Consider the following 10,806-nt stretch of genomic DNA (forward strand, 5'->3'; position numbering starts at 1 on the left):
TGAAGTCTGAGGTCAGGGCGCCAACACGGCTGGTTTCTGGTGAAGCCTCTCTTCCTGGATTGCCGACGGCTGCCTTCTCACCGCGTCCTCTGACGGCAGAGCGGGAGAGAAAGCTCGGCGCCTTTCGCCCCTTCATGAGGGCGCCAGTCCCATCATGGGAGCTCTACCCTCACGGCCGCATCCAAACCTAATTACCCCCTGAAATGCCCACCCCGCAAACACCACCACACTGGGGATTAGGGCTGCAGCATATACATTTGGGCCGGCGTTGGGCGGTCGGGGGGACATAAACACTCAGTCCATAGCACCAGCTGTGTGATCTCGGGCAAGCCGCTTAGCCTCTCTGAGCCTTCACGTTGCATCTGCAAAACGGGATCAGAGTCCCCCTGGCTGTAGGTCTGTTGTCAGGATGGTGGGACCTGCCACGTGTATAGTGCCTGGTGCATAGACAGAGCTGGCACAGTGACATCTGTGTTCGTTTCCAGAGCCCGCTGATCGTCAGCAGCCTGCAGACCAAGAAACCCATTCCTCCAATCCACCTCGGGAGACCCACAGGATGAATGTGTCACGAGGAGCAGACATCCAGAGAAATACAACTTATCCACGCTCTGAAAAGGGACCGTGTGGGACAAGGCGGTGACAGGTGCGAAGTACCGTTGATTCCATCACGGTGGCCGTCCCCAGAACAAACAGCCCCAGAAAGCACAGGGGTTGCAGCCCTAGGTCTGTGGCATTTCCAGTTATCTCAGAGCGACATCTAAGATTCTCGCCAAAGGTGGCTTGAGTTTTCTCTCACTCAAAACGCCACCTCTCTCCGCCATCCGCCCTTTGGCAAGTGGGCGAGGTGACCCAGTTGCGCTGTGGCAGAGTCTGGTTCCCCGGCACCCATTCTGCCTCACTCACAAGCGTCCACGGTCTTGAGGCAGTGATGCGCCCAGTTACAGAACCTGCTTCCCGTCCTGTCCCGCAGCCTGGTGTGGCCACACGACTGTGTTCCGGCCAGTGAAGCAAGAGAAGCTCCTAGGAAAGGAATCCTGGAAAGGTTCTCTGGAAGGGAGAAGAGACAATTAGAGAAAGACGCTTTCGCTTTGCCCTCTTCCTCCTTCCTGCTACCTGGAATGTGGACACGATGGCTGGAGCTACAGCAGGCATTCTGCAACACTGAGGACAGGAGCCAAATGTGGGGAGTGGCGGAGCAGGCAGAGGGACACAGCCTGAGCCCCAGATGATCGTGAAGCTACCATACCAGGACCTCTTGCACATCAGAGGGACACCTTTATGCACTTAAGCCACTGTGCTTTGCATTTTCTGTTAGGTACATTTTCTGTTAGGATTAACAGATTTCTGTTAATCCTAACAGAAAATGTACTTAGTTACTAGAGGCTTAGTTACTAGAGGCTACGAGTGTGTGAAAGAGGAGCCCGGGTCCCTAGCCACCGATCTGTCCTCGGCAGGAGACACAGGTGGGAGGGGGACAGGAAGGGGACAGAACATCATGGCGCAGGGTGAGGGTCCGGCACACCTCCCGGCGGGCGCCTACCAAACTTGGCTGGTGCTGGACCCCAGGTGAGTGATCCGTCTCTCCCCGTGTCACCTTCTGGAGACTTCTAGCGTAAGCCAGAATCTAATAGGGGGGTGGGTGCTGCCACAGGAAAAGAGCATAAGTCAAAATGAACCGTGGTTCGAACCCTACCTCTGACTTGCTAGCTGGGTGACTTTGGGGAGGCCACTTAACACTTAAGCCTCAGTTTCCTCCTCTGCAAAATGAGAATCATAGTAACACCTACCTCAAAGGGTTAGAAAACTATAAATAAAGTGCCTGGAATTCAACCCTCAGAAATGATAGCTCTTATTGTTTTTGTAGATTGGTTCTGAACTGCCACTGTTTCCGGAGAGAGGTTTTGGGGCAACGGCACATCGTCTCTCTGGGAACGCAGGGGGGGAGCAAGGCTCCGGCCAGACGGCAGTGGTCCACCTCTTCCCAGGTAGGGTGAAATCCTCTCTAGGGTCCCGAAGGTCACTCCCAGCTGAACTAGAAAGAACGCAGAAGCAGGAAGGAGGAGCCGGCGCCTGTCACTGGCTTCCTCACTAACTGGCCGTGTGACCTCAGGCGAGTCACTGCCCCTTTCTGGGCCTCAGTCTCCCCACCCATGAAATGCGGCTGCCAAACCCCGTGCCTCAGACCCCTTCCAGCATCAAAGCACAGCCCTCCCGTGACGCAGAGCAGCTGGAAAACCAGGATCGGAACAGCCAATCCGCCTGCCCCACTTACGCCTGCTGCCGATCTTGCCCCCACCCTCCTCACCCCTGCCAGCCATTCTCGGATAGTCTTTCCAATTGTACCCTATCATTTTGACGGCCTGCGTCAGGGAGAAACATCATTTCTGCAGACTGTAAGGCCAGATCTGAGGATAGGGGGTGAGAAGAGATCTGAGAGAGTAGTTTGACTCCCTTTATGCAAACGTGATGAAACAGTTCAGATGTGCAAACCCTACAAACTGGAAGACGGTCGGCTTGTAAAAGAATCGTCTAGAAATACAAATAATCTTGCTCATCCGAGCCTTGCTCCTATGGATGATGGGAAGCAAATTACGTTGAGCGTTAGCTACCGAGCATGAGGCCTTAACCACGTACTTAACATGCGTCACTAATTCAGTCCTTGCCAGGAGAACCCCATCAGGCAGGCGCTCCTGTCTTCACTCTGCCGGCAGGGTAGAGAGACGGCAAAGTCACAGATCTTGCTTAAACTGAGGTCACGCTGACAATCAGTGCTAGTGCCAGGACTCTGATCTTGATCTAATCTAGGCCGTCGCCATCACCCTGTCACACCTGAAAGAGAAACACACGAATGGGATGAGGTCGGGCAACAGAACCGAACTTCGTCCTCGAATCAGCTGTCAGTGGCTGGCTGTGTGACCTTGGGGCAGTCTCGGAGTCTCTCTTTGCCTGCGTTTTCTCATGTGTCAAAGGCAGGCATTGGAGAGCTCAGAGCGCCGCTCTGCAGAATGGCACCTGCTGGTCGATCTCCGAGCTTCCAGGATGTTCCGCCCCGCTCCGTACTCCATACACCCCGGCTGCCACGGGGAGCTCCCGCAGCCGTGGAACGGTGCCCTGCTCGGGGACCTCCGGATGGACAGATGGCGGGCGACCTTGACACGCCTTCCCTTCCCTGCCCACCCCTGCCCGGCTCCAGAACGCCGCGGGTGCCCCCTGGGTCCCCCAACCCAGGAACGTCCGCTTACAAACCTAAGCGTGTAACACTGCCCACGTGGGATAACAACTCCCGTCCTAGAGACTCTGTTTACCCAGCGGTGTCAGGGGGCGGGCAACCCTCGCCCGCATCACCCTCCACCTGTCGGCCGTGCGGTGCCAGAGTCTCGTGGCATCCTGCGAGACTCTTGCAACGTGTAGATGGTGCTGCTGTAAAGAATCTAACAGGCCAGCAACTGACACCCGAACCCCTTTGGATTCACCGATGGGTCTGATGCCCGTGAGTTGCCACAAGCGTTTATTGTCTCGTAATTTGATTTACTTTTTTCCATGCTGCTCCCAGCGCCTGCAAGTAGGGGCAAAATGGCTGATGTCTCCAGATGCCACAGAGGCTAATAAAGCTCGCTGTGCTCCCAGCATGCTCTCTGCTGTCAGAAACCGGCAATTAACTTAATAGGGTTCTTGAAATGGAGTCGATCCGGGAAATGTGGCATGTGCTGACACTCTCCCGCTGATCCAAGCAGCCTCCCACCATTGACTTGCAGGGTCTGTTTGCTATTTGAATTATTTAGGAGCTTGTTATGTGAATTAAAAAGCAGCACTTTGCAGCATTAAGTCTAATATTTTATGATCTTCAATTGATCAGGTGGGCTTTCAGGATTACACGGAAAGGTTAAGATAGAACACGCCTCGGACAGGAAGCTCTCACCAGTCTGCTTGGCTCTTCAAAAACCTGGATGAGAACCCAAAAGGAGCCTGCCTCCCTTTTCCCTTCCAAAGGGAGTCCTCTGGAACCTGTTTTTGGACCATCAAAGAGCTTTTCCACCCTGAGGATACCAGATGCCCTGGGTTCTCAGGACCAAAGGAGGCTGGTCCCCCATTTCTCTACCTTTCATTTACGTCTTTCTTGGCACAAAGATGCCACTGATGATGTGACGCCCAGAGGGACTGCATCCCAAGCCTGGGCCTGCGAAGGGAAAGCCCTGCTGCGGGTTCCCAGCCACTCAGTTGGGCCTGGATGGGCACCATTTCCACGCCTGCTCTTGGCCAAGGGTGTGTCTAACAATACCTCCCTCTACCACGAGTGCCAATTCATGCTTTCCTTGCCCTGCTAGCTGTCACCACCCTCTCCCCTGGCCTATGGCAATAATTTTCCACTGGGCTTCTCCCATCACCCCCCTTCCAAGTCCACCCTACGTTCTGCAGCCGAACCTAGTTCCGGCTGTGAACTCCCCTGCTCAACAGCATTCAATGGCTCCCCATTGCTCGTTAAGTATATACTCATCAACCTGAGCCCGGACTCTCTTTCTAGCCTCATCTTCTATTGCTACCATATCAACCAGCCAGATTGAGCTACTTAGTATTCTTTTTTTTTTTTTTTTTTTTTAATTTTTTTTCAATGTTTATTTATTTTTGGGACAGAGAGAGACAGAGCATGAATGGGGGAGGGGCAGAGAGAGAGAGGGAGACACAGAATCGGAAACAGGCTCCAGGCTCTGAACCATCAGCCCAGAGCCTGACGCGGGGCTCGAACTCCCGGACCGCGAGATCGTGACCTGGTTGAAGTCGGACGCTTAACCGACTGCGCCACCCAGGCGCCCCAAGCTACTTAGTATTCTTTAAAAACACCTCTCGCTTTGCTCAGGGCGTTCACTTGGTGTGTGACGCCTCTCTTCACCCACTGAAACTCTACTAGCCCTTGACAATGAAAAGAGTAAATAAGTACACAATACAGAGCTTCCTATATTCCAAGCATCTTAAATGGTATTATTTCACGCCGTTTAACCTAACCTGTAAGGTAGGTACCTTTACTATTTCCATTTTACAGATGGCAAAACTGAGGGTCAGAGAAGCTAGCGAACCACCCCAAGGTCACTGGGCTAGCTGGGATTTAAATCCAAGTAGACAACGCTCATCTCAATTCCACTTCCGTGGTAAAGCCATCCCTGCCTTTACCCGGGTGCCCTTTGTCCTCTGAGGTTTGCACCGTCCACATTTTCCACCGCACTGACTTATTCAGGCAGCAGGTGCAGGCACACAGCTCTCTTCTCTACCGGCATGGCAACGCCTTGAGGCTGGGCCTCTCTCGTTTTCCTCGCGGGGCTTAGGGCCCGAGTTTGCGCAACACAGAGGAGGTGTTGACCCAAGCAGGCTATCGACTTGCCCAGAGGGTGGTTCCCCACCCCAAAGTCACAGCCCCTGGAAGAGTATTTACCTGGTCCTCACTGTGCTTGCCACGCGGTAGAAGGAGGCATTGCCGGGTGCCCAGTGAGGGACGGCACAGGCTGTAAAGAGTGACTGCAATTTGAATCCGGGCACCTCCTCTCTTAACCATGAAACCTTGGGGGAAACGAGTAAATTAGCCTCGCTGAGCCGTGGTGTTCTCACCTGTGAATGGGAATAACGATAGTCCCCACTCTGTAAAGAAATTGTCAGAATTAAATGGAATAATTCATCAAAAGCACTTGAGAGACGTGGTCCCTAGCGCACGTTGGGGGCCTAGAAAAAGTCTGCTCCCGGGGCGCCTGGGTGGCGCAGTCGGCTAAGCGTCTGACTTCAGCCAGGTCACGATCTCGCGGTCCGTGAGTTCGAGCCCCGCGTCAGGCTCTGGGCTGATGGCTCGGAGCCTGGAGCCTGTTTCCGATTCTGTGTCTCCCTCTCTCTCTGCCCCTCCCCGTTCATGCTCTGTCTCTCTCTGTCCCAAAAATAAATAAACGTTAAAAAAAAAAAAAAGTTTAAAAAAAAGTCTGCTCCCATTACCTTTGGATTGACCTTGGTTGAGCCCGTAAACCACGTCGTGCAGCTGTGGACCCCGGGTCTGGCCTTTCGACGCCTCCACCTCCCCACCTGGAACACGGGCTATGAAAAACTCACCTGATAGGATTATGGGGAAAGATTTAATGAAATAACAGATGGGCCCGGAACAGAACAGACATTCAATATAGTAATAATAATGTTATTTTTAATTAATATAACCTTCCCCCAAGCTGAGAATATTTACTTTTCTAGCACGCCATGATGATGGTCCTTGACCCCTGGAATCAACAACCTTGTGCAAAACAAGTGACACCTGCCGCCCCCCAACCCTGCAGCCGCTGTGAGGAGAAAGGCGAGGGTTGCCACACAGCCCCGACCTCCAGGGGGCGCTCAACTTACCAGGGGGGGCAGGACAGAAAGAGCGGGTCTGCTCCAGGGCAGGAGGGCAGGGCCGCAGGCACGGGGGCCCTGAGCAAAGCCCCAGAGACTCAGCCGGGAGGAGCTGCTGACCGGTCTGTCACCTGTGATCCATCAGAGCTGCTGGTCGTGCCACGGGGATGAGAGCAAGCACTTTGGCATCGGTGGCATGAAGGAGAGCGCCTGTATGATTAGTGATGCCTTCTTGGGACACCTCTGCCCTGAGACCCTAGGCTGCCACTAAGCCACCTTAAGTAGGGAGTTGCCTTCAGAACCTCTCTGCTGCAGGGAGGCCCTGAAGCCGGAGAGTTGTTCCCAGGACTGTTTCACCACCACGTTCTGCTGGGTGTTATTCCTGAAGGCAGTTGAGGTCCTCACCTTGGGCCACGTGGACACATGGACCAGCTGAAGGGGAGCTGGGACCCAGAAAGACTCTCAAATACGTGCAAAATCCTGTATGAATGTATGGAGGGGTATACGTTAGGTAGAGGTTCTGTAAGATTCTGTATATGTCAGGATAGGCTAACCTCTAGCTGCGGTAACAACCCCTGCATCTCAATGGCCTAATGCAACATGTCACAGCCCCAGCAGACCGATAAAGAGTAGGTGATGAAGAGCAGGGCTCTACTGGGTGCCCAGGGTCAGGATGCTAAGCATCCGACTTCGGCTCAGGTCATGATCTCACGGTTCGGCAGTTCAAGCCCTGCGTCGGGCTCTGTGCTGATGGCTCAGAGCCTGGAGCCTGCTTTGGATTCTGTGTCTCCTGTCTCTCTCTCTCTCTCTCTCTCTCTGCCCCTTCCCCGTTCACATTCTGTCTCTCTCAAAAATAAAAATAAACATTAAAAAAAAAAAAAAAGAGCAGGTCTCTGCTGACAGGAGCTCCACCGTCTCCAGCATGCAGCTTCCCAGGTCACCCTGAGCACTGACATTCAGTTGGCAGAGGGAGGGAGGAAATGTGCATGAAAGATCTTACAAGAAACTTCAGGGGCCAGGCCTGGAAGCAGCATATGTTACTCCCGCCCACATTCCACTGGCCGGAACTCAGTCACATGGCACCCCTGATTGCAAAGGAGGTTGGGAAATGTAGTCTTCCTAGGTACCCAGGAGGGAAGGAAAACTGGTTTGGAGAACACATAGCCTTTCAAAAAGGACTTGAACGGGGGGGAAGAAAGGTCGAGAGAAGAAGAAATACCATTAACTTTATGTACATTGTTCATTTAGTCCTCACTCTTAGTAGATCTTTTATTTGGTATCCATTTTATAGGGAAGGAAAGCGAAGGTCGCAAGACTAAGCCACTTACAGAGGATCACACAGGGGTGAACGGTGGAGCCCAGAATTACACCTCACGCCTGTCTCTTGTCACCATACAGTCTTGAAGGCACTCCATTTTGTGCCTTTCATGCCTGACGCATTTTGAGTGGGAAAGCAAATGTGAGTGGAGCAGATCATTTTGAGCTGGTACTTTGGGGTCAGCTAACACGTACGGACGTACTCTGCGCCAGACGTCATTCAGAAGGCTTTTCCACGCATTGCATCATGAGCTCCTCCCACCGACCTTGTAAGATTCATCCAGCTGTTATCTCAGCTTGATGGATGAGAAAATGGAGGTGTGGAGAAGTTAGCCAACTTTCCCAAGGCCCCACAGCTAGTAAGCGGGGGCACAGGGACCCCGACCCTAGTGACTACGCCCGTTCTGTGGGCGTGCCCTCCCCCAACCCGTGCGTGCACTCATTCAGCACCCGGTTGCTCGAGGCCACCCACGAAGTCGAGGCAAACAGAGAAGGCGTTTCCTTCATTCTCATGCCCCCGCCATGCAGCCCAGGCCTGCCCCCCTCTCCCTCAGAAGTCAGAGCCTGAACGTGGGAATCCGCCCAAGGACACGTGGACACACCAGCAGTGTCACCAGCCACGACCGAGCCCAGCAGCCCGTGGAAGATGGCTGCGTCCCCTTCACAACCCCATTCGAGCCTCCTGATGGTTTCAAGAAGGTAGGTGTTTTACGGTCTCCAGCCACTGCCTCACTTAAGCCAAAATAAATTCGGTTAACGGGGCCAGGAGCAGATCTGGGGCGGACGTGGAGGGGAACCAAGGCGACACCACGTCTCCTCAAGCCACCCTGGCCCTCTGAGGTATTGTTTCACCCAGGGTGAGGCCCTGGGGACGGGAGAGCACGTCCCCTTGCCTTGCGCCTTGTACGAGGCCAAGGTGTTGACCTCCAGCGGACCCCGAGACTCAGGAAGGCGGGGTGGAGGATAGGAAAGCACCGAGGTTAAGGGACGTGGACGCCCAGACAAAGGTAGAACTAAGGCCAAATGTTCAGAAGCAGGGGACCAGAGGGAACCACCCCCTCCCACCCCCCACCGCCGCCCACGTCAGGTCTGCACCTGCACCTGTGAAACTGTGGCAAAATGCCAACACAGGAGTCAGCCCGACTTGGTTCAGGACCAGCCCCTCCATTCACTAGCCCCAGTTGTTCTACCCCTCAGTTGCTCGGCCTGTAAAATGGGTGCAATGTCAGTCTCACATCACAGGACTATAAGAAGGCCTGGGGGGTGAGCACAGGAAGCACCAAGCATGGGGTCTGGCATGAAGCCAAATAAATCCAAGTGTGGGCCCAGGGGCGTTTGAATGCAGTCGTCTTAGAAACCAACAAACAGGGGCGCCTGGGTGGCTCGGTCGGTTAAGCGTCCGACTCCCGCTCAGGGCAGGATCTCGCGGTCCGTGAGTTCGAGCCCCGCGTCGGGCTCTGTGCTGACAGCTCGGAGCCTGGAGCCTGTTTCGGATTCTGTGTCTCCCTCTCTCTGACCCTCCCCTGTTCATGCTCTGTCTCTCTCTGTCTCAAAAATAAATAAACGTTAAAAAAAAAAAAAAAAGAAACCAACAAACAAAAAGTCCCCGACTGTAACCGACTGAATTGTCTAATCATCTGTATCACCAAACGAGACACCTCATTATAGTCATTTGTTTCGCAATGAAAATAACCCCCCCTTCGTTTTTCCCCGGGGCCGTGTGGCAGGATCTTTGAGGTAGGCCAGTCACTGGTTCCCACAGTGACCTCGCGGACCAGCGCCCACAGAACTGAATGTTTTCTGAGGCCAGCAGTTTGCGCTTCACCGCTCACGTCCCTGGACATTATCGTCGTTAATCCTCACGGTGGCCCTGGAAGACAGGTAGAGCTGGCCTCGTGACCCTCATCTTACAGGAAATGGAGACTCCCCAGGGGTTTCAGTTAGCAAGCAGCCGCCCCGGGGCTCGAGGCCAAGTCCTCTGGCTCCAAATGCCGGGTGTTTTTGGTGACACCGAAGGGGCTCAGCATTCTCCCGGGCACCCGGACTTTGAGGCTGAGGCTTTCCTCACACCCGGCAGGGATCAGAGCAGGGGCCCCGGAGCGAGGCTCTGGGGGTTCTGCCATTTACCGGCCCTGAGACCTCGGGCAGGCTGCAGGACCTCTCTGCGTCTTATCCGTAAAGTGGAGGCGATGTGACTTCCTGCGTCTTAAGGTGCTGTGATGTGTGCAGAGCAATTAGCACAGGGCCTGGTGGATCTAGGAAGAGCCATTACGTAGCACTACTGACACCCTGTGCGGGGAACCACAGCCCCTCACCCCCCTCCTGTCTTTGCTTCTGATGTTCCATGACCCTGGAGGGCAGAGACCGAGACAGAGGTTCAGCGCAGCGTGGTGATTAGGAGTGCAGGCTCTAGTCCCGGGTTCAGACCCCATCCGTCTCCGGCTGTGTGACCTTGGTGAGCTCCGTGTGTGCTCTGAGACCATCCCCCTCCGCTCTCCGGAGAGCCAGCGGTCTTCAAAGTCTTTCCCAAAGACGCGACCCCAGCATGGGAGCCGGCCGCCAAGGATGGTGACCTTGTCCGAGATACTCATGGTTTATCGTGACCTCACCGAGGAAATAAATAGCGTGAGATGGGGAGCCAGGCCGGGCTTTCCAGAAATACTCTGTCCCTGGCTCCAGCTCGGGCACGGAGACACGGTGACCCCAGCCAGTTGACTCATCTCCCCACCATGAGCTGAGATGCCGAGGCAGCCCCACCCAGCCTCTCTCGGCTCCTTCACACGGCCTGGCAAGCCCAGCGGTAGCCCGTCTAATAGAGGCGCTGGCTCTGGGGAGGGCGAAAGACAGGTGTGAATCTGCGATTAAAGCCAAAGAGGGACAATGAAAAGAGCAGAAAAGCTCTGACGGGGGGAGGTTGAGGACAAAAGGCCCGTGGCCCATGATGCAGCGGGTAGCTTGACATGCGGCTGGGACATTGCTGCGCCCTGGGGTGGAGGTCTACAGCGGTCCCGGGCCATCGGGGAAGACGTCAGGACTGGGGAGCCAATCCAGAAGGCCCCTCCGTCCCTTCCCAGGTTCAGGGGCCACAGGGAGAGCTCAAAAAAGAACCGACTCCAGCCTCATGGTCAAAAC

General features: G+C 54.6%; 1 long non-coding RNA gene across 2 annotated transcripts; it reads right to left on the reverse strand.

The window, feature by feature from the left end:
* Positions 1 to 236: 236 nt before the first annotated feature.
* Positions 237 to 9,077, reverse strand: LOC115527439. 2 transcript variants are annotated; one of them, XR_003972938.1, is made up of 5 exons: positions 7,686 to 9,077; positions 5,971 to 6,837; positions 5,426 to 5,598; positions 2,635 to 2,829; positions 237 to 1,047 (listed from the first exon to the last, which is right to left on the reverse strand). It is a non-coding gene; the product is annotated as an uncharacterized LOC115527439 (long non-coding RNA). The 2 variants fall into 2 exon arrangements; XR_003972936.1 differs by having other exon boundaries at positions 5,426 to 5,628.
* Positions 9,078 to 10,806: the final 1,729 nt, after the last annotated feature.

Source organism: Lynx canadensis, chromosome D2 (assembly GCF_007474595.2).
Source record: "Lynx canadensis isolate LIC74 chromosome D2, mLynCan4.pri.v2, whole genome shotgun sequence".
Classification (NCBI taxonomy): Eukaryota; Metazoa; Chordata; class Mammalia; order Carnivora; family Felidae; genus Lynx; species Lynx canadensis.